Source organism: Coenobita brevimanus, chromosome 102 (assembly GCF_032717465.1).
Source record: "Coenobita brevimanus isolate Jiangsu-jjx chromosome 102, ASM3271746v2, whole genome shotgun sequence".
NCBI lineage: Eukaryota > Metazoa > Arthropoda > Malacostraca > Decapoda > Coenobitidae > Coenobita > Coenobita brevimanus.
Genome location: NC_137055.1, coordinates 15,118,235 through 15,143,381, shown reverse-complemented (window position 1 = coordinate 15,143,381; position 25,147 = coordinate 15,118,235). Strand labels below are relative to the sequence as shown.

General features: G+C 39.3%; 1 pseudogene; it reads right to left on the bottom strand.

Moving 5' to 3' along the window:
- Positions 1–315: 315 nt before the first annotated feature.
- LOC145415512 (5S ribosomal RNA) lies at positions 316–435 on the bottom strand (annotated as a pseudogene).
- Positions 436–25,147: the final 24,712 nt, after the last annotated feature.

Below are 25,147 nucleotides of genomic sequence, written 5' to 3'. Positions count from 1 at the left end.
CATTTTTCTCAGCAGGATGAACAAGAGATGTGGGCATTATCTACAATTTCCTTTCCTAGTTCTTAATAAAAAAATAATCCAGATCATTTTTCTCTCGTAAGTTTTATAGATCTCTCTCTCTCTCTCTCTCTCTCTCTCTCTCTCTCTCTCTCTCTCTCTCTCTCTCTCTCTATATATATATATGTATGTATACAATATATTCATTCATTCATTGCCAAGCGCCATATATCCCAAACGGGGTGGCCAAGGGCTTAGGGTTAATTGTTTTACAGAGAGGGGCATTAATCCTCCACCAACCCCACTTGACACGTAGGGATGCCAACAGCATCTGGTGTTCCCAGGCGGTCACCCATCCAAGTACTAACCAGACCCAACGTTGCTTAACTTCGCTGATCGGACGGGAAGCGGTGTACTCAACGTGGTATACTGCATATAAAAGTAATAGTAGCACTAGCGTAGATATGACCCACATCATGTTTGTTTCTGGCCAACGTTTCGAAACATACACGTTTCATCATCAGCGCCTGTACACAGGAAACAGCACCATTAAAACAAAAGAAGAGAAACAATATTAAACATATATATACCTGAAAAACAAAGTTTTGTAAGACAGAGAGAGAGAGAAGTGCAGAAAAAAGTTAAAGCTTTTTGATTATGGAGATAAAAGAAAAGACTGCGATACCAGCCATGTAATAAATCTTTGTAGAAGACTAATATGTATGCCTATACTTGTCGATAAAAATCCTATAATATAAAATATATTCTAAAAAACACTGATATACATGCCTAATAAAGATATAATAAAACCAGAATTAACAAACCTGATTAAAAACAAAGTATCTGAGCACTGGTCTCATGGGATCCAGTGGAGGGCCTCTCAGTGTACGTACAGGTATATAGTGACTCCATAGGTGTTAGGTCCTCTTCTCTTGAACATCTGCCCAATATTGAGAACATTGTCGCCGCGATAGGATGATCATAATCTAATGAGTGATTTCTAATGGCGGAAAATGGAAGCTTGGTTATTGGAGCCCCTGTCCGGACAATCTGACCAAAATGTTCTGTGATACGTGATTTTAAGTGTCTTTGTTTTGCCAATATACGATGCTTTACGGCTATTGCACGTGAATTTATATACAAAAGTCGACTGAAGATCACATGGAATGTTGTATTTGATTTTGAAATAACTACCAACTGCATTATTAGTTTTGAAAATTACTCTGATTGATATCTGGGGTAATTCACGCAGTAACTTTATCGGTTTCTTTCAGACACTGTGGCTCGAACTACTAGTATATATCATAGGAAAATAATGAAAATTTTTTGATAGTGCTGATCGTGTCCTTAGTCGGGGAAATGAGTGTGTTTAGTATTTTCCCAATATGATTATCAATAAAGCGATAGGAGAATCCATTCTTAAAAAGCATTTCACGAAGAAAATTAAGTTCGTCACTAAGGGTAAAATATATGTGGAGCAAAGTGATACTCCCTGTAGGTTAAGGTTCGAACTAAGTTTCGCTAAAATTAAGGAGGAGAAAACATATGAATTTAGTACCGACTCCAGTGAATGTTGGTTTACGGTACACCGACGTCTCAAAAGAATTACTAGAATGAATTTTTTTTTTTTTTGTCCAAAAAGTCAGGTTTGTTAATTCTGGTTTCATTTTACCTTTATTAGGTATTTATATTAGTGTTTTTTTTTTTTATATATTTTATATTGTAGGATTTTTATCGACAAGTATGGACATACATTTTAATCTTCTACAAATTTTTATTACATGGCTGGTATCGTCATCTTTTCTTTTATCTTCATAATCTTTATGTTTTAATATTTTTCTACACATCTCTCTCTCTCTCTCTCTCTCTCTCTCTCTCTCTCTCTCTCTCTCTCTAACAAAACTTTAATTTTTAGGTATATATATTTAATATTGTTTCTCTTTTTTTTTTTTTTTAACCCATTAGTGCCCAGAATTCCTGTGCAAGGGATTTTTTTGGGAAGGGTACTAAGCATACTGCCCTCCACATGTCAGCTCATAGTCGTGAAGCTCATAGGTCCCTGCCTCGGGGTTCCCTTCTTCATAAAATCTTCAACATGCCCAGTTGTGTCCTTTATACAGGACACTGGCGCCAATGGGTTAATGGTGCTGTTTCCTGTGTACAGGCGCTGATGATGAAACGTGTATGTTTCGAAAGTTGGCCAGAAATAAACATGATGTGGGATTGTGGGTCATATCTACGCTAGTGTTCCTACTCCTTATACGGCTGTGCTTTCCAAGCAACAAGTCGATTGCTGATATACAGTATAGATAGATAGATAGATAGATATGAATCTTGAGCTTGTAAAATGTTAATCTTGAGATCTGGTTTAGGTATGGTGCAAAGACAGAAGTTAAAGATGGATACAGGGTCTTGATCGTGATTTATTATTTTCAAAGAAAGTCTAAGTTGAGCAGTGTATATATTACACAAGAACGTGATTTACTAGCTAAGTCTCGTTGGACCCCCTCTTCTTTCTTCCTCTCTCCACAACCTTTCGGTTCTATGGCTAGCCCCTTTCTGCTCTCTAACTCTCTCATCCTGCCCTAGGAGGGCTAGTGTCAGGTGTGTACAACATAGGTGTGGGTTCTAGAAGCTTGTATGTGTCTGTGTGTATGTGGCGCTTCCGGTGCCCACTGGCATTCTTTTGGTTACGTCTTGCTAAACTCCTGCTGACATATTTCCTGTTCCCACACCTAGCCTTAACTGGTGTTCCTATGCTATCTGTTATGAAATGTATATAGATTCTCAAATCTATCTATCATGCTAGTTATTATGATCTGTGTTATTATAATATGGAGTCCTGACATCGCTCAGTCACGCCAGTTGGCGAGCCTCTGACAGCAATTATCATTGACATATGCTAATCTATTAATACATAACATTGATTATAATATTGCATAGATTTAATATTCATGTTAATATTGCAATGATCCAGTAATATTTTAGAAACATAATACATTTTAAACAAGTTGTACACACAATTTAACAAATGTACTATAGTTAAAATGATTATAGAATATTGTATGACATATTGTAAAATGTGTATGTATAACAGGCATATGCATATATGCAAAAAATAGTTCAAAGTTAAGATTATATTAAGAGCTATTAATATTTTATATAGAGATAATGATACTGGTATACTTCTATATCATGTGTCTTTCCATTTTTTTTTTTAAATAAAATAATACTATATACATAATATGTACACTTCATTCAGGGGAGTTTACTTGAATTCGTACTCTACCCCCACTAAATACTGACTCCAAGTTTGCACTTCTTGCATGCATTCTGTGCATTTCGAACAGTACTACTGCAAATACAATACAGAAGATTATAAAGACAGTAGATGCTGATCTGTACACATAATATGGGTTGAACATACTCAAACTCAAATCTTCCCAGGGCTTCCTTGTTTCATTGATTAGTTGCATAGCTTCAAACTTAGCTGAACTTAGCTTAATACTTGTGCACATGCTTAAGTCCATATTAGGTAGAGGATGGAAATATTTGTGTGTATGATTGAGGATGGCGTAGTGATTGATGGTGGATAAATTGGACATGGATGGTGTAAGTACTGCACAGTAGTCTCGTGCTATGTATAATCCTGATGCTGAAGTATGATATGGTGATATATCTGGACAGATTATGTAAACTGATGAGTTATGAGTGAAAAAAAGAAACAACTGTGAGTGTCCGATGAGTTGATGGTGTATAAGCTTATCTGGAGCAAAAGTGAAGTTTCAGTGGTGATGAATGTCTTGATTTCTTGTGATAGCCTCTTCACAAGGGACTGATCCAGTAGGCTGAAACGTGAAAATGTACGCAGGACAAAGGTGAACAGCATGTAAGGATGTACGGCACTTTCGTTCAATCGTTGATTCACTGGTGAAAGTGACAGTGTTCCGTCACTTGGCGACCATGATAAGTTCGATGTCAGTGTTGATGTTGATGATGACCAAAGTGTTATTATTTTTAGAAGGGAAGGGGTGTATTTGGTATACTGTGAACAGGTCATCAGTTATGAATGGTACATGAACTACTACTGATGTTGGTGTTAGTGTTGCATCTAAATATGGATAATATAACATGAAATCTCTACCACGAAACAAAGGCTTCAAACTATGTTTATGTATGCCTTGACTAATTATATGACGTAGCTCATGAACTGGAAGTAGGTCAGTTGTGATCCTGCCATTACCAGCATTTGCAATTCCTTGCATAAGTGCCCTGTAACGAACTCTAGTGTTATCTAGCTGGAGTTTAATTGTGTCAATATGTTCCGTGATGATGGAGAAGTGTTGGAAAAGTGTTATGTTCCCTTCCATGGCATTTATTTTGTCTACACTCTGGTGAGCTATGTTTCCTGCCTTTTTTAGATTTTTCACGATTGTCTTCATTGCTGACTTTTGTCCGGCGACGAATTTGTTTTGATATGTTAGTACCTGAGCTATTTTATTAAATTTGTTGTTTATTTCTTGAGGGTCTTCCTCTGCAGCCAATCCAAAGATGTTCCCAAGAATTGCACCACCCTGGTCAAACAATCCTCGCTTTTGGCGAGTACGTGTGATGTTCTTCTCGCTCAATACCTCCGTTCCATGAGATGGGAGATCTTGGATCATGATGAGCATAGTTGACTTCGCCTGTTCTATCTATCATTTCGCTAACTTCACTATTTCATCCACTTCCTTTATGTTATGTGTTTGTGAAACATAGCCTCCTATCATGATGTCCAGGGTCCTCATGGGTTTGGCAATGTTCTCTAAATAAGTAGGTAATTCGTATAAATAATCCAAACTGATTTCAGTACTCATGACATCTTTTACGATTGACGTCGTGGCCGTTGGAGCTATGAGGCTTCCTTGTCGTACTATATGTTGAGGGTCTAAGTGAGCATATCCTCTTGCTATGTAGAGGAGAATACATGGTATAAGTCCTTTCATCGTTACCTACCAAAAAAAAAAAAAAAAAATCTATTAATTTTCTAAAATAGTCATTCTGTAGTCGATGATAGTGATGATGTGCGTTACGGCTGACTAACGGAGAACAATAACTTGCTTGTTATTTCATTTATAGAAGGAGTTTAAATCGATATTTAAATCATGTAAATGTTGTGTTGCAGATTTTTTTGGAACAGTTGCACCTATGTTTGTTTGTTTGGTATGCGATCTCAATTCATTTTTTTAATTATTGTTGTTTTCTTGATTGGTTTCATGAGTTATGCTCGGTTGATCGGTGGTATCCGAGGTTGTATAATTATTGGATAGTTCCATTGAAACTCTTTTTAAATGGTCAATATAAACTTGTTTCTCTTCACCACTTGACAGTGACCTAATGACAACTTTGTTTGCTTTTATGTTAATTACTCTATATGGGCCCTCAAATTTCGGGGATAATTTATTGTCAAATTTCGGGGATAATTTATTGTCAAATTTCGGGGATAATTTATTTATGGCATGATGCCATAGACAATGTCTCCTAAGCTGACAGGCGATTCTTTTGCCTTCTTGTTGAATGCCTCCATCATTTCTTCCTTGGACATCGGTAATTGTTTTTTCACTCTTTTATGTATGTCCTGGAATTCACGTAAACGGAGTTGTATATGGGCAGATTTTCACCTAGAATTTCATATGGTAGGTTTTTATCTGTCCCATAGAATATGAAATGTGGTGTGTCTCCTACAGATTTATTTGTAGATCATTAATTGATGCTTCTACTCTGGGAATCCAATCATCCCAGCTTGCATAATTTTCTTGGACAATGTGTCGTAGCACATCTAATACTTTATTGTTTTGTCTCTCTACTAACCCATTGGATGTTGGGTGATAGGTTAAAACGTTAACATTTTTTATATTGTATTGTTTACATATTTCTTGTAAGATATCAGAATTAAATTCACCTCCATTATCGCTTATTAGTACCTTTGGGGTAGCAAAGCGACATATTACACTATCTGTTATTGCCTTTGCTACTGTTTCTGCTGTTTTATCCTTGATTGGAGCTAAGATTACATAACCGCAAAAATGATCCGTTGCTACGAATAGGTATTGGTTATTATTGTATGATAACGGCAACTTGAGTAAATCAACAGCGACAACGTCCCATGGTTAATGTGGTAGAGGGTAATCACCCATAGGTGCAGGTGTGATTGGGTATCCTTTGTTTTTTGCACATGATTTGCATCTGTCTATATGATTGTTTATATCTTTTCGTAGTGATGGCCAGTAATATAACAACTGGGCTTGTATGAATGTCCTATCCTTTCCAGGATGTCCTGCATGTGGGCTATCATGTATCGTTCGTAATACTTGCGGTATCATGTTATTAGGTACTACTAATTGTTTATTATTTCTTCGGCGTCTTGGTTGTCCTGGGTTGATGCTGTATAAGGCATGATTGATTATTGTGAACCGTTCTAGTGGTACACTATCGTTACAGGGGGGTCCGATGTGTTTCATACTGAACAACCTGGCTGTCTCGCTAGGGTTGGTAAGCCTGACAGTGGGTGAGTTGCCAAATAGGACGAGGTAGAAATATGCATGGGAGAAGCAATGGATATAGCTTATAATAAATATGCAACAAACACACGCAGGGATACCAATGGAGGAGGCTGTTATCAAAAACCTTCATTCGTGTGTCATTTTATATCGCGCAGAAGGTGTAACGATAGTTTTTTTGTTGTGTGTACATGTAGTTTGGGTAATTGTATGTCATCTCCACTTTCTAACTTGCATATAACTTTAGACCAAGTTGGATTAAGTCTTTGTGCTTCGCGATTTCATCATGGTTTGGGATGTTTCCTTTGAGATCTGATGCTCTGACCTGAATTGTTTTCGGGTTCCTGGATAATGCATCAGCTACTAGATTCATTTTGCCTTGTATGTAATGAATGTGTACATTGTAGTTTTCGACTGTACATTTCCATCTTGCTTTCCTCCCAGAGAGGAATTTTTCTTTAAACATACCCACTAGTGGTTTATGGTCGGTGAATAGGTGTATTTCGTAACCATATACCAAATCTCGAAACTTTTGTAATGCAAAAAACCACTGCAATTGCCTCTAAGTCTGTAGTGCAATAATTTTTCTCTGCACCTTTTATTTGTCTGCTGGCAAATGCAATTGGTTGATTCTTTCTTATCTTCTTGCATCAGTACAGCCCCTGATCCTTTAACAGATGCGTCCTTGCAAATAATAAATGGTATTGTGAAATCCAGATAGGCCAAACATGGTGCATTTGTAAGTTTATCTTTTAATTCGTTAAATGCTTGTTTTTGTTCTTCTCCCCATTGGAACATAGCATCTTTTTTGAGTAGCTGGAATAGAGGAAAGGCTATATGAGAGAATTGTTGTATGAATGACCTATAGTACCCTGCTAGACCTAAAAATTGTCTAACTTCGTCTATCGTAGTGGGTTCTGGGAAGTCTCTCACTGCCTGTACTTTATCATCGGTGTGAATACCTTCAGCATAGTTTGTGGCCTAAGAATTACATTTCCTTAAAGCAAAATTTGCATTTAGAAAGCCTAATTTTTAAACCAGTATCACCAAGCTTTTGTAAGAGTAGGTCTAATTCTGGAGATGTTCTTTTATATCGTTAGTTGAGACAAGTATATCATCAAGATAAACGAATATTCCTTGTCCTAGAATTCCGGACAATATGTACTTCATCAGGCGTTGGAAAGTGCCTAGTGCTGTCTTCAGTCCCATTGGCATTCTCCTGTAGTGATAATGTCCTGTATTTGTGGAAAAGGCAGTGTATTTACGTGACTCCTGATCTAATGGTATTTGATAGTATCCATTAAGCAAATCTGTTGTGGAAAATACAAATATATATATATATATATATATATATATATATATATATCATCATCAGCCGTTTGAGTTTCCACTGCAGGACCGGATTATCCCAACCGAAGTGGGGACGATACAGCCAATGTATCTCTACCAAGTGGCTTAGGCTATCTGGTAGAGATTGTACTGTATGTAAGGTAAGAAGTGCTTGTATGTGTAATTGTAGTGTTGGAGTGGTTTTTGATGTGTGTGTAGTCTGTGACACTAGTGTAATCGGCTCGCGCAAGCCGACTGGGTGCAAGCATACTTACGCGACACTAGTTGAACCATAGCACCCCTCATGTCCGCCAAGCAGTACATGGCCAGGAGAACGCTCCCAAAGTTTTTTAACCTGGCAGGGCGCGAACCCTCGCTCTCCAGCGTACGAAAAAGCACACTTTAACAGAGAGGCTTCTTCCATATATATATATATATATAAATATATATATATATATATATATATATATATATATATATATATATATATATATATATATATATATATGTGTGTGTGTGTGTGTTTCATTAGATACAGATAGACAGAGCCCCCTGAAGACGTGAATACACGAAAGCGCTAAGCGTATTTAATGTTTCCCTTTTCCTTGTGGATATCGGAATATATACTCTCTCTCTCTCTCTCTCTCTCTCTCTGTATATATCATATATATACACACACACACACACACACACACATATATATATATATATATATATATATATATATATATATATATATATATATATATATATATATAGCCCGACGCCCTAATCCCGCAAAGGGTGGCCGCAGACAAAACGCCTCCAAGTCACTGTCACCCACTATTTGACTACCCTCCCCAACTCACCCCCCTCCCTCATATACCTCTCAACTCCATCCCTCCACCTCATCCTCGGTCTACCCCTCCCTCTCCCTCCCTCCACCTCACCTACATACACCCTCTTAGTCAGTCTTTCATTCTCCATTCTCTCCACATGTCCCCCCTGTTGTTCTCAAGAACTGTGCTTCTGTGCTTACCCCCTGCCTAGGCAAACTATTTCGCCTTTGTCTGTCAACTTGTACCTTTCCTTCTTGCTGGAAGTTTGCTCTCATTCAGCCAGTCCCAAAGAAGGGTGACCACTCCCAACCCTCCAACTATCGTCCAATTGCTTTAACGTCCTGTATTTCAAAAGTTTTCGAGTCAATTCTTAATAGAAAAATTTTAAGGCATCTTTCCTATCACAACCTTCTTTCCGATCGTCAGTATGGGTTCCGTCAGGGACGCTCCACTGGTGATCTTCTCACCTACCTTTCAGACTCCTGGTCATCCTCCTTTCGGGACTTTGGCGAAAGCTTTGCCATTGCACTTGACATCTCAAAGGCTTTCGATCGGGTCTGGCATAAATTTTTAATTTCCAAACTGCCCTCCTACGGTTTCTATCCTTCTATCTGTGCCTTCATCGCTAGCTTCCTTTCTGGTCGTTCTATAGCCGCTGTTGTAGACGGCCATCGTTCTTCTCCTAGATCTATCAACTGTGGTGTTCCTCAGGGCTCTGTCCTATCACCAACTCTCTTCCTTTTATTCATCAATGATCTTCTAAGCTGTACATCTAACCCTATCCACTCATACGCTGATGACTCCACCCTTCACCTTTCCATTCGGTTCCCGCAACGCCCATCTCAACAGTTACTTCAAGAAACAAGGGATGAGGCTATGGCACACCTAATGTCTGACTTGGCTCATATCTCTGACTGGGGTAAAAATAATATGGTTGTCTTTAATGCATCTAAGACTCAGTTCTTACACCTATCAACCCGACAGAATCTTCCACAGGTATACCCACTAATGTGTAATAATATTCAGCTTAATCCTGCATCATCCTTGAACATGCTTGGGGTTTCATTTACTCGGGACTTATCTTGGAAAGATCATATTACATCTCTTGTAAAGTCTGCTTCCAAGAGATTGGGTGTGCTAAGCCAACTCCGCTCTTTCTTTGCCCCTGCACAATTGTTGACTCTATACAGGGGTTTTATCCGCCCCTGTGTGGAGTACAACTCTCATGTGTGGGGAGGCTCCCCACATACAGCTCCTCTCAATAGGGTGGAGGCAAAGGCTTTTCGTCTCATTAACTCTCCTCCTCTTACTGACTCCCTTCAACCTCTGTCTCTTTGCCGCACTGTTGCATCTTTATCTCTTTTCTATCGCTACTTTAATGGTCACTGCTTCTCTGAACTGTCTGCTTGCATTCCTCCACCTCTACGACGGGCGCGTAGCACCCGTCTGGCAGCAAACTCTCATCCCTTTTCTGTCCAACTCTCTAATGCAAGAGTTAACCGTTACTCCCAGTCTTTCATTTATGCAACAGGTCAGCTCTGGAACTGTCTCCCTCTGTCTGTATTTCCTGCTGCCTACGATCTCCAGTCTTTCAAACGTAGTGTGTCCAGGCATCTCAAAATGATCGGATCTTGAATTTGGCTCTCTATTGTACTTTGTTTTTCTCTTGGAGGGAACTGTTACTGCGGGCTCATGGCCTTTGGTTCCTTCTTCCCCGCATAAAAAAAAAAAAAAAAAAAAAAAAAAAAACACCTCGGTGTATTTCTCCTAATCTTTTCAACCACATCCACATCTACCCCACAACGTTCCTTCACTTCTTCATTCGTCAACCTGTCCCTCCACGTCACTCCACATGCTCCTCTCAAGTAACTCATTTCCACTGCTCTCACTCTTGACTTGTTCCCCTCTTGCAAGGTCCACGCCTCGCTTCCATACGTCAGGGTAGGGATCACAATACCATCATGAAGTGACTTCTTAACTTCCATACTCACCTCCCTATTTCTCATCACTGCTTTCAGTGTACCAACAACCTTTCTTCCCTGCTGTACCCTTTCACGTACTTCATCCCCCAAAGTTCCATCCTTACTCATCAAACTACCCAAGTACTTGAATGCACTCACATTCTCCATATCCTCACCATCCAACCTCACTGCACACTCTGTGACTTCGTTCCTCTCAAACACCATAACTTTACTTTTGTTTACATTAACTTTCAGCTTCCTCCTCCTACACACTGTCCTAAATTCATTCACCAAACCTTGCAACTCCCATTCATCTTCACTCAACAATACTGTATCATCAGCAAACAGCAACACCGGAAGCTTCCAAATCTCACCCTCATTCATTAGGGCCACCCCCCACATCCACTGCTCTACCTTGCACCTCCTTTACGACCCCATCCATATATATATTAAACAGCCATGGAGACATCACACACCCCTGTTTCAGTCCCACATTGAGATCAAAGAACTCACTCAGCTCACCATCCACTCGCACCGTAGCCCTAGCTCCCTCGTACATACTCTTCACAGCACTCAACAATTTCCCCTCCACTCCATATATTCTTAATACCTTCCACATACCTTGCCTATCTATTCTGTCATAAGCTTTCTCCAAGTCCATGAAGCCAGCATACACTTTCCTTCCCTTCTCTAAATACTTCTCCACTAAACATCTTAGAACAAATATCTGATCTACACACCCTTTTCCCTTCCTAAATCCCCCTTGTTCTTCTCCAACTAGCTCCTCTGTCATATGCCTAACCCTATCAATGAGTATTCTATCATATATTTTACCAGTCACACTAAGAAGGCAAATACCCCTATGGTTACCCCATACTTCTCTCTCCCCTTTTCCTTTGTACAGAGGAACAATTATACCTGATTTCCAGTCCTCTGGAACCCAGACGCCTCAATCCCGTACGGAGTGGCCACAAACAAATCGCCTCCACGTCGCCCTGTCCCCCACCATTTCACTGCCCTGCTCCCAACTCATATCCCCCTTTCTCATATACCTCTCCACTCCATCCCTCCATCTCATCCTCGGCCTCCCCCTCCCTCTCCCCACCTCCACCTCATTCATATACACTCTCCTCGTCAGTCTCTTACCCTCCATCCTTTCCAAATGGCCAAACAACCCCAGTGTGTTCCCCCTAGTGCTTCCTATCACATCCACATCCACACCACAATGCTCCTTTATATCCTCATTTGTAAGTCTCTCTCTCCATGTGACTCCACAGGCTCCTCTCAAATAATTCATTTCCACTGCTCTTACTCTTGACTTGTGTCCTTCCAACAACGTCCAAGCTTCACTTCCATCCTTTAGAGTTGGTACCACAATACTGTCATGTAGTAATTTTTTCACTTCCATGCTCACTTCCCTGTTTCTTATCACTGCTTTCAAGGAACCAGTAACCTTTCTTCCTTGTTGTTCCCTTTCAAGCATATATATATATATATATATATATATATATATATATATATATATATATATATATATATATATATATATATATATATATATATATATATATATATATATATATATATATATATATATATATATATATATATATATATATATATATATATATATATTTACAGTGCTACCCAAAAGCTCTAGTAATTTGAACAGAGGGAGCCAACCGTTTGCAGTTTTGCCTTTTCCCACTAGGAGGAGTCAGCAGCGCCCCTTGTGCGTCAATGTGGCCCCGGCCGTGTCTGTAAGCGGATGTGTCGTTGAGCTACGCTTACTACCGTAACGTGGTATGTAGTTGGTTTGGCGGTTTTGCAATGGCGCAGCAATGTCAAGTCGATGTTGGTCGTTTTCTTCGATATCCAAGGGATTGTTCACAAGGAATTCATCCTACCTGGTCAATCTGTCAGCGAAAAGTTTTAGTGTGAAATTTTGCAGCGTCTGAGGGAGAACATCCGCCGCAAACGTCCAGAACAGTGGAAGAACAAGGACTGGGTCCTGCATCATGACAATGCTTCCGCCCACACATCAATTGTTGTCTGGCGGTTCCTGGATTCCACTAAAAGTCATTTCACACCCACCCTATTTGCCTGACCTTGCCCCCTGAAACTTTTTCCTGTTTCCCAAGATGAAATTACGACTGAAAGAGAGTCGATTTGGCTCGATTGAGGAAAGCCAGACAGAATCGCAGGAGGTGCTCAAGACCATCACCCCTGAAGCCTTCAAGGGATGCATGGACTCGTGGAAAAACGCTGGGACCACTGTATACATGCCCAAGGGGACTACTTCGAAGGCGACAATGAGAACTGGGAGGTAAAGTAACTTATTTTCCTACAGTATTCAAATTACTGGAACTTTTAATTAGCACCTCATGTATACAATATATATATATATATATATATATATATATATATATATATATATATATATATATATATATATATATATATATATATATATATTGTATATAGATAGATAGATGAACAGATTCTACCCTCTTCTCGTCCCTCCAGCAGAAACAAATTAGAGTTACGAGAGTGAGGTGATGGTAAGTGTATAAGCTTCAAGACAGAATTTTCTTCTGATGGAACTGGACTACAACCACAGCCAGTATAATCGTTCGTGTTTGTGTGAAATTCGATGACATTATCTGTGGGGTGAAAATGAGTCTCCTTGGTTACTAGACAATTCAACCCTAAAATTTTACTACACCTAGCCATAAACTGAGCTGAAAGGAGTTACAAATATCAGATTAGAGTAAGCCTGCTATAACCGGTCTAATCTCAATACTTCTCCTCTCATTGTCATCCCCCCCCCCCTTTTTTTTTTAGGAAGAAGGAACCACAGGCCAGAACCCTGCAAGATTGTTCCCCCCCAAAAAAAAAAAAAAAAAAAAGCCAAACTCAAGATGGGTTTATTTTGAGATGTCTGGCCACATCGTGCTTAAAAGAGTGGAGGTGATACAGACAGAAGAAGACAGTTCCAGAGCTGATCTGTTGCACACATGAAGGACTGGGAGTAACAATTAATTCTTTCTATAAAGAGTTGGACAGAAAAAGGATGAGTTTGCTGCCAGACGGGTGCCACGCGCCCGCCGAAGTGATGGAGGGATGCAAGCAGAAAGCTCAGAGGAGCAATGACCATTGAAGTAGTTACAGAAAAGAGATGAACATGCAACAATGTGACAAAGAGCCAAAGACTGAAGGGAGACAGTAAGGTGAAGAGTTTCAGTGAAACGAAGAGCCTTTGACTTAACCTTGTTGAGAAGAGCTGTATGTGGAGAGCCTCCCCATACATGACAGTTGTACTCTACACAGGGGTCAATAAAACCCCTGCATGAAGTCAACAGCTGCCAGGGGTGAAGAAGGCACAGACTGGGGTTAGCATACCTAATCTCTTGGAAGCAGCTTTTACAAGACAGTTGATAATTGTGATCTTTCCATGATAAATCCTGAGAGCATGAAACCCCAAGTATATTCAAAGAGGATGCTGTTTAGGCAGCTTCCAAGTCGCATTACAAAAAGAAAAAAAAAAATCATTGCAACTGTCCCGATGTGAATCTGCACCCCGGTAAGGTCGTGAAGGGAAATCATATTCAAACGGTTTAACGTTAGATACAGTAGAGTTGGCTATAGCATTCCACTGCGCCTGTTGTTCATTTATGGCACGCCCATCACTTGCGTCCCAGAGGCATCATATCAGAGAGAAGCATCTATTGGTAGAGAAATATGCTAAGTCTCTCTCAGCCACCAGAAGAAAATGAGGAGTACAGAAGACGAAATATTAGACGAGCTTTTGGTCCTGACTGTACAGTACAAATCCACCATCGGCTATCGGTCCTTGCGGTCCAGACCACACACACGTTACTGGATCGCTCTATCTCTCTTCTTCTTTTTCTTTTCCTAATAATGACTCATATATACACTGAGACCATAATTATAAACTTTCCTTAACACAGGCTGATTACAGAGTCCCTTGATTATATTTTTCATTTCGCTCATACAGCTCCTTCACAGACAAACTAGAACGACCGTCAAGTGGAAAAATGCCTCTCGTACCGGCTGTGAAGACTAGCTTATTGTAGAACCACTATATATTTAAGACCTTGAATAAACAGTGTCTGTAATAAGTAAGGTTACGTTCAGCTGTATTAGCGATGAAGTACATGAAGAGGGAAGAATAAACTTGAGCGTTTACTGTGAGAGTAGGTCAGTCTGTAGAAAATAACTTAGCAGGGGATATGGTTATCATAAAAATCGTATGTTTATCCTTTATAAGTAAGCACTAAGCACTGAGGTTTATAATAACTATACTCGTTTTACTTTAACCTGGCCCAGCCTTTCGTCTTTTGCAGTTAATTTCACGTAGCTCAGTGGCAGAAAAAAAAAAAAAAAAAAAAAGGCTACGGTTCTAAATCTTTCCATGGCATTTTTTTTTTGTGACCAGCAGGATGTACCGGTACTAGCGTTGTTACGACTCATTATTCAAGAGGAAAGATGTCAATGTTAAGCCAAGTTAGAGTAAAAAGGGTTTAGGTTTATGTTATTTAAATGAGTAAAAGACACACACACACACACACACACACACACACACACACACACACACACTCTACGGTACTGGAAACTTCACCCGTAGTTGGTGTGAGCAGGCCAGTCTATATAAAATAATTAACTGGTACGGACAGGCATACATATTTAATGCAAAAAAAAAAAAAAAATGGGTTAGGTCCTTAATGAGTAGTTGCCCTGGGGTTTATGATAAGTAAGAATATGTAAAACAGGACACTACTTCGTCCGTTTGTTGCTTATTTCACATTCTTAGTTGCAAAAATGCACAATACTAAGGCTCAGCATCCTTTCCTCAGTACTTCTTCAGGTCCAGCCCCATACTCTAGTGTTCAACTATTACTGTAACTCAACATTCTAGATGTAGAGATGGTAATGTATGCCAGTTTAAAGTGAATGTAGTATAGAAATGTGCTACAAAATCGCTTACTTGAGCCGTGTTTAGTGTGTGAGTGGTGCAATCTATAGAATGGGGTGGTGGCGTGGGGGTTGTTTATAATGGTAACTAAGCGACCAGTCCCACACCCCTACCCCCACCACTGCATCGATACTCGCACTGAGGGAACAGGTGGTGTATTGCTTAGCACATCCAGCTCGCAGGTGAAAGGACCCAAGCTTGATTCTCAGGCTGATCATGCTGCTGAACTCTATTTTCTACTGTCCCTGATTACTTAGTGGCATAATAGGGATCTGGATGGAAAGTTGATTGTTCCATATATTTTGGTGAACATCGGGAATAAAAGGATTCATTGTCTACCATAAGGACCCTTGTGCAGTCGGTATGCCGTATTCTAACTTTTCTTTTTCATTTTAAACATAGTCTCTCTGATTTCCACAGTCTGTATCTATCTCTCTCTCGATCGATCGATCTATGTATCAGTCAGTCTATCTATCTGTCTCCTATCTGTGGGTGTCTGTTGCCAAGACTCAGGACTTAATCTCATAAAGGGTGGCCACAGGCAAATCGTCTCCACGTCCCCCCTGTCCTCTACCATTTGACTGCCCTCCCTCCATCTCACACACCCCTTCCTTATATATCTCTCCACTTTATCCCTCCATCTCATATATGGTCTCCTCCCCTACTCTCCTTCTCCTCTGAAAATACTGCTTTTAATTATTGAATTAACAGATCAAATATCAAAAAGAAGTAAATGTATACTGATGAATACGGGGTCAAGTAATGCGTATAATGACCCTAAAACACCACCTGTAATGTTAAAAAAAAAAAAAAAAAATACAGAATGGAACCCCCGGTGGGAAGAAATACCCTTTATATAAATTTATGGAGCACATTATTTTGTGTTATGTTACGGGGTTCTCTGACATCACTTACTTATATATATATATATATATATATATATATATATATATATATATATATATATATATATATGGGGAAATAACACAGTATTCTCTTTCCTGCTACTGATGCAAGCTTCGTCGGTCTTTGACAAATAAGAATGTCACAGACGCCAATATGAAGGTGTAATAGGCACACTAAAAAGCGAGGATAACGTTCATAAATAGTCATATAAGCCAACGAGAAAACTGTCAGATCGTAGTGTTGAGCATATCTTTTTGTGGTAGAGTGGTTCGGTGGTAGCAAGATTGCCTCCCATGCAGTATAGGTTAATAGTTGAATCTGCATTGAGACGCATAATAAAGCCGGGCTTTCGCACCTGTGAAAGTTAAGATATTTTTACTATTCTGAATATCACATACGAGTATTAGCTATCACGCTGATACCCGTTTTTGCGAAGCCAGGACGAAACTGAATAAAATTAGTCAAGATTAGTCAATGTTGCCCCCGAAGTGCTTTGACCGATATTGACCTCTTCATAGCGTCAACACACGTAGCGTGTCGGCCTCCTGGATGAAATATAGCCTCCCGTGGTGGAGTAAACAGTTCAGTGGGATTTCGATTAATATAAGTGGTATGGATGGCAGAGTTAACACAGCTTAATATGATAACGTGAAACACGTGGCTACAGGAGCATCTGATTTCCTGTTTTAGCGACATACCGTATTCAGTACTGCTGTCAAAATCGGCCAAAATTAATTCTGACTTACAATTCTCAGTTAAACCCACCTTATGTGTAGGTAGACGGTGCACTGGTATGGGCACAGGAGCATATTAAAAACTTTTCTTCAGTGAAAGAAAAGCATTCGAGAACCGAATGCTAATCGCCCGCCAGAATATGTTGTTGGCCAAGTCCAAGATTTAGGTCATATCTTGATACCCTGAAGGTTTCATGTTGACAGTTCAAGTTGTTCACGAGATATAATGGTGCTAAAGGCGGGCGATAAAAACTAGTTGACCTTTGGCAGCCATTTTGATGACCTTGACCTTGAACCTGAGCGCCCTTTTCGAACTCGTCCAAGATTTTGGCCATATCTTGAGAACTCTGAATGTTTCATGTTGACAGCTGAAGCCGTCATGAGATATAATGGGAACACACACACACACACACACACACACACACACACACACACACACACACACACACACACAGGCAGGCAAAAACATTATCGCTCCGCCATCTAAAGGCGGGCGATAATAATTACAATCTCTTTAGGATATAATCACGATACCATTTTTACTCTACCTTGGGCTGAAACTACCCTCTCTCCAACTTTTGTCCTGAGTTATAACAATAGATTAACACAAGTTATGAGCGAGCGAAGAGAGCGAGCGATGTTTTACTCTCAGTTAAATTTGGAAATGAGGGTCCCGGCCTGACCCAACCCGGCCCGACCCAACCATCACGCTGAACAGAAGCTAATAACTTTACTATGTGATGTACAATTGAAATTCTTTCCGCATGTGATACATCTATTCAATAAATTTTGTTATCATCTAAAAGCTCACCCATAAAGGCGTAGGAACACCTTGGAATCTCGAGTTTTTCAAAGGAATGTTCGGCTCTAATCGGTGAACGCATCAGTTACGAAATCAAATTTGAAAAGATTTTCCGTCGTACCACTGTGCTTTTTAGCATCAGCTCTAGCAATGAATTACCGATTATTCCACCTATAATTTTATATTAACGTTTTTGCTATGTTTTGATGTGAAATCACCAAGGGAAAACACCTCACTTCTGGCATTAATCATCTCATCAATAACCAAGTCCTTATCGTTTCAGTTTAGTTGACACGGCAAGATGGCAGCGGAGACTGATTGCAGAATTTAGAACTGCGTGTGTGATGAATGCTACGGCACCTCACTTTACACCAGCACTCCCATACCACTGGAATCTATGCCTGCTCGAACAAACCCTGAGCTATATGAAGAACTTCGTTTCCTTCGCTTTATAATATGTGCTCCACAATACTCAATGAGCCAATCTAAATTTAATCAATAACCGACAAAAATCCAGAGAGAAATTACCTAGGGGAATGCCCTGTTTCTTACTTTCAACCCGTGACTGATAGCCGACAATTTGCCATAGTTCGTTGAAACTACTTGGCCATTGTGAATATTCCACGTGGTTCGTACCATGCGATGCTTCTGTTATGCAGGAGCAAAGCTGAAAACAACACGTGTGAGTTTCTTTTGTTGTAAGTTGATGCACTTTTGAAAAGTGAAACCTCATTGGTCTTACTATGGAAACGACATACCCAAAGTTCTTGACTCGATTTCGAGAAATAACAAACCTGACAATCCTGTTTCCGTACGTCAGAGGGAAGTTGTGGTAACATGGCTCTCGTTTGGCCGTCACAGGCTCACAAAGCGCACTTTACTGGTACAGTATATGGTGTTAGTCACGAAGATGTGCAATGGAAAAGATATAGAACCGAAACATTGTCTCATTCTTCCACACACCTACGTGAGAATTTCTAATAAAGGACGAAAATCTGGGCCACGTTAATGAGAAGGATTACAACCGATCAATCCTAATTTAAGAAAAAGAGTGAAAGAGATTTTTTTATGCATACTTTAGCGCAGAGTTTCTTAACCTGGAGTGCTAGCACCCCCAGGGGTGCTGAAATCAAGTTTAGGGGATGCTGGAAAATGCTGCATTATTTTTTTTTTCATAATGGTTTTGCTTAGTATTGGTATCCTTGACGTTTTTTCTGGGTATGTATAAAATAAACTGTTAGGCAGTACATTGTTTCACTTTACTTTAACTCTGCAGTAGTGTAGCAAATGTAGTCCTAGTAACCAAATGTAAAGGGGTGCTGGACTGAGACCTTATTACAGGGGGTGCTGAGATCGGAAAAGGTTAAGAAACGCTGTGTAACGCATCCAGCTAACTAATGATGACAGGAAACATATTCATAAGTTAAGACATACATTCAGTCCAGAGGAAAGGTTATATTTGGAAACAAGGGTAGTAATAACACTGAAATGTTTACTGAATAATAACCGCCCACCCCCATGTCTTGCCAAGAAAAAAATAAGGGTAACTCCTTGATCGAGAGTACATTTTTTATCATTCTTGCTTCCATCAGATGGTTTTATTCAGCTTAGGGCAGACCTGCTGAACAGGAGGGGCAAGATACAGCCTACATCAGCCTATGCAGTATAAGGGGGCATTCTTAAGATAAATACAGTCGTGTGGAGGCAGCAACAAGTAACCAACAGAACAGGTCATCGAATGGGAAGGCTTAATGTTTGGCCAGGGGGATATAGTGAGCATTAATGAACACATGATAGAATGTTATTGTGACTAAGGACCATACTGTAAGTGGTAGAGGAGGCGTCGTAGCATCTCTTTCTAAGCGACTAATTTAGCATACTGCTCTTTGCTTGCTTAAAAAAAAAAATCTTCATAGTTTGCCTCCATAACGTACAGGAGACTACTGAGGTGTGATTTGCAGGTTAAATCGCATAGGAAAAGGTGGTACATCTTTAGAGCCACCTAAATACGCCTCTAAATGAAAATCTTCCCTGCAGTCCTAGCTGTGGTGGTGAATTTATGTATGAGATGAAACAGAGAAAAGCTGAGTCAGATTATGCACTTATAGCGGCCATGAGGTGTCAGTGAGGTGGGGTTCATGTTATGTTTATTCATAGAGACCAGACAGCCACTATAGAGCCGGGAACGATGATTAGCGTTCAGTGGAATAATAATAATAATAATAATAATAATAATAATAATAATAATAGTAATAATAATAATAATAATAATAATAGTAATAATAATAATAATAACAATAATAAGAATAGTAATAATGGCAATAATGATAAGAATAATGATGATGATGATAAGAAGAAAAAATATGATGAAAAAGAAAATGAAAGAAAAAGAAGAGAAAAAGGAGGAGGAGGAGGAAAGGAAGGAGGAGAGGAGGAGAAGAAGAAGAAGAAAAAGAAGAAGAAAAGGAGGAGGAGGAGGAGATGTAATGGCGCCAGGAATCTGTGGATCATTTATAAGTTCTGAGTACGACTTTTCCCTTCACTCACTTGTCGCCTAAAGTAGGTACAATAGCCTAATATTTGTACTCACTTTGATATCAATGCTCCATGGATGTTATTGCCGTGAGACTGGATTCGAACTACCCGCCGTGCTTAACTCAAATACCCGTGAACCTAACGTCACTGTTCTTCCGGTATGACGTAACCTGCTTTCCCCTTTATTCCCTAAATTCTCAGTAAAACTGAATTATTAAAAACAGAACAGTGCACGATAACAATCTTATTCGGTAACCCTTCCTCTCATATTAAATTCACACTGTCAAATTAGCCAAGGATGAAGTTGGTAAATAGAATTTTCCCTCAACTCATTCTGTAGTGGGTTCCCCTCACCTTTGTTTATAACACGACACGAAGCAGAGCTGGGCAGGATCCCTCTCACACTCATAATTCCCATGGATCTGTAGGTTATTTTACCCTCCTAAAGAGGGCACAGGGGGGAAGAAATGCCTGCGTAAGGTGTGACCATGACCTCGGTGAAGAGACCCTAGGACAGGGGTGTGCAACCTTTTTTCCCAAAGGGCCACTAGTCACGACTCTGTTGGTATGAAGGGCCACATAACCTTACTACTTCACGTTATTTACTACGATCGAAGACTTATTATGTGGAATTATACTGATAAAGATAGATAATTAGTTGTTACTGATTTTATTTAAATTGGGATCATAAAAATAAGAATTGTCCGAAACAAAAGTATTTTCCTTACTATCAATGAGCAAATGAAAGGCTACCTTATTATTATAGCGTACAAATATAAATAATTACTTGTTATTGGTTAACTGGGATCATTAAAATAAGAATTATCAAACACAGACATATTTTCCTTACCATCAATGAGCAAATGAAAGGCTACCCTAGTGAGACGGTTGATGTTGCATTTGGGACACCAACTCATCAATATCAGGCTGTATGGATGATGTGGCTACACGCAGGGTACTTTCCAAATGTTCATCAGTAAGTGAAGACCTATACTTGTTTTTAACCAGATTCATTTTTGAAAAGAGCTGCTCACATACATATGTGTTACCAAACACTGCCATCATTTTCCTTGCATGAGCAGACAGTTTTGGATACACTGTCACTGATACATGCTTCTTATAAATCTGGTATACTGAACTATCATCAAACTTCTTTCTTAGTTCATCATTGCATTGTAGTTCAATTATTTCCATTTGCATGTCCTCGGGAATTGCTTCCACATCCACAGAAAAAGGAGAAGCAAAGACTTCAATGGCTTGTGAATGTTTTTTGAGGTCATTAAATCTTTCTGAAAATTCCTCTTGTAAGACTGCCAACTTGTCACCATACTTCTGATACTGAAGGTTGCTAGTGTCTCATAGTTTTTCAGTGTAGGAAAGTGGGCTGAGTTATGGTTTCTAATTTGTGACTCCCACAGACGCAATTTTATCTGGAAGCCTTTGATCAGTGAGAACAACTCATTTATTAGTTGATCTTTTCCTTGAAGTCAAACATTCAGTGCACTAAGATGATCAGTTATATCTACTAAAAATGCTAAATCACATCTCCATTCCTTATCTCTCAATTCAGGGATAGCATTACCTTTCATATCTAAGAAAAGTACAATTTCTTCCAAAAGTTCATATGCTCTCTTCAACATTCCTGCTTTGCTTAGCCACCTGACCTCACAAAAATACTTCACATCACTGTACTCTGCTTCAATGTCTGCCATTAACTGCTGAAACTCGCGGTGATTTAGACCTCTTGACCTAATGAAATTGACAGCTTTCACAAGAATATTAGTCACATGCTGAAAGTTTATTGTCTTTGCACATAAAGCTTCCTGGTGTATGATACAATGCAGGAAAATAAGTGAACCTGAGCCAATATTTTGAGACTCCATTCTGGTCTTCAGTAATCCAACAACCCCATTTCTTTGACCAGACATCGCAGGAGCATCATCTGTTGTAATGCAAACTAAATTAGTGTAGTCCAGTCCAAACCTTTGCCAATACTTTTTCCAATTCATCAAAAATATTTTGTCCTGTTGTGGTCCCCTTCATGCTTTGTAGTGAAGCCATTTCCTCTGTAATATTATAGTCATTGTCAACACCCCTAATATACACAGCAAGTTGTGCAGTGTCTGTGGTGTCACAACTCTCATCAAGAGCAACAGAGTACGCAGAAAAAGCACTAACTCGCTTGACCATTGTACTTTCAATACTCCCTGAAAGACTGTCTATTCTTCTAGCAACAGTATATCTTGAAAGGCTTATGTTTTCAACTTGTTTCATTTTGTCAGGAAACATATTGTCCGAGGCTACACACAAACATTCTTTAACTACCTCACCATCAGAATAGGGCTTGAGTCTTTTTGCAAGGATTTGACTAATCAAGAAGCTTGTTTTGAGAGATGCATCATATTCCTTAACTTTCTTTGTAAACAATGACTGTTGTCCTTTCAGAGATTTCTGCAAGAATTATAATTTTTCCTTGCGTGCTTCACCTGTCATATTTTCATATTCTTTGGGCTTTGTGATGTAGTGTCTATTGATGTTTATTCTTTTAAAACAGAAATGGTTTCATGGCACACAAGGCACAATGCTTTCCCCCCTGATTGTATGCATAAATATTGTTCAGTCCATTTCTCTTGAAAACTCCGGTTTTCCTCTGAAATTTTGCGTTTTTTACTTGAAGCCATTGTTAGTACAATAAGATCTTTCCTGCTGAGAAAAATATATAATTAGTAAAACATGGCTTTAAGAAAAATGTAATAGATTCCAATAAAATTAATAATTTTGTATAAATTTTCTTAGCAAAATCAAGTGAATGATTAACATAAAATACATAAATCGATTATAGAGGTAATTAAGTGCATTATCTTTCGGGATGAGTTACCCATTCTCTCCCGACTCTCTCCCAAGCTAAATATAATCAACTGTTGTTAGCCATATTAGGAAGGAAATCATTATATCTGCACCAAATCTTTCAGTCGACACATATAGTAACCCCCTCATCTCTATAAAACACTCCCTCACTTACTTAAAATTGTCGAATGGTAGCCTAAATATATGAAAAGTAAGCCATCGGTAAAGAACAGGTTAAAAATGGGCTATGCAAGAATAACTGTTCAGTTGTAGCTATTGATCAATTCATGGTTTATAAATCTTAGCAGTTCTACGGTTAAACGACATTCTCAGCACTGATATATAATTTTCAAAAATTATGAAAAGGAAGCCATCGGTAAAGAACAGGATAAAAATTGGCTATGTAACAATAACTGTTCAGTTGTAAGCTATTGATCAATTCATGGTTTATAAATCTTAGCAGTTCTACGGTTCTACCACATTCTCAGCAGTGATATATAATTCTCAAAATGTTTTGCTTGCAAGTTTTCTAAAGCCAATCACAAAACTGCAATATAAACGAAGTTTAGACACTTAGAGTACCGGTAATCACAAATCAACCACAACAAATGAAGTCGCAACGGAGACTGGTGAGGCAGTGGCACTGTCAGGCGGGAACACATGTACCATTCTACAGTACGTGAATCATACGTGTCTGACTCATAGACAGACAGCCAAGGATCACTCAATCTATAATTGTACTAATAATTAAAAATTTCAAGTAATATGTTATTTTCTGTTCTAATATAACTAAAATCTGTACCCTAGTGAATGAAATAGGAAAAAGATGGTAAAATTGGTACACAAGAATACGAATTTAATATTATAATCAAACCTTCGGTGGGCTCTAGTTGGTAACACTCTCTCTCTCTCTCTCTCTCTCTCTCTGAGGGCCGCACTATAGCTTATTTATTTTTAGGAGAAAGGGCCGCATTGAAAGCCTTTGAGGGCCGCAGGTTGCACAGGGCTGCCCTAGGAGATGTTACGGTGAAGGCACCATGTCCTATAGTTACCTCGCCACATCTACCTCTGAGCCCTATCTCATGCACCCCACTCACCCGTGTCTTGAGTATTCTTAGTATTTTCCAGTAGTGGTGGTCCTAAGTAGGCAGGAGAATGTGTGTACTTTGTAAGATTTAATAAGATATAATTTAAGTTAATTAGCTGTTATATTACCCATTTTTCTTATGCATGTAATAACGGGAGTTAAGGGTACGGGTTGTGATTTTGCCTGGCATTTTGGTGGCAGTCGGCATGAAAGGGAAAACGACCCGTCACACCATCCCCGTTACAGAAAAGGAGGAGAAGGAAGAAGAAAGTCTAGGTTAATGCTTATCGATAAAACAATGGCCATTAACCAATAATACGGCTGCCTGTATCATTAAAAGTCAGGCAGTTCTTGCTTTGCAAAATTCCTGTCTTGCCGTAAAACATGACCCACATCCGTCGCTGTTATATCCAGGTCCCCATTTACAAAACATGGCTAAGTACTGTACATAGGGACATAGGGGAAGAATCTGTCCAAGGTTCTGGGGGGTATGGATACAAGTCTCAAACGAGTTTCTACAGAACTTGGGCAGAATTAGTACTCTCTCTCTCTCTCTCTCTCTCTCTCTCTCTGGATTCCAGTATGGTAATAATATG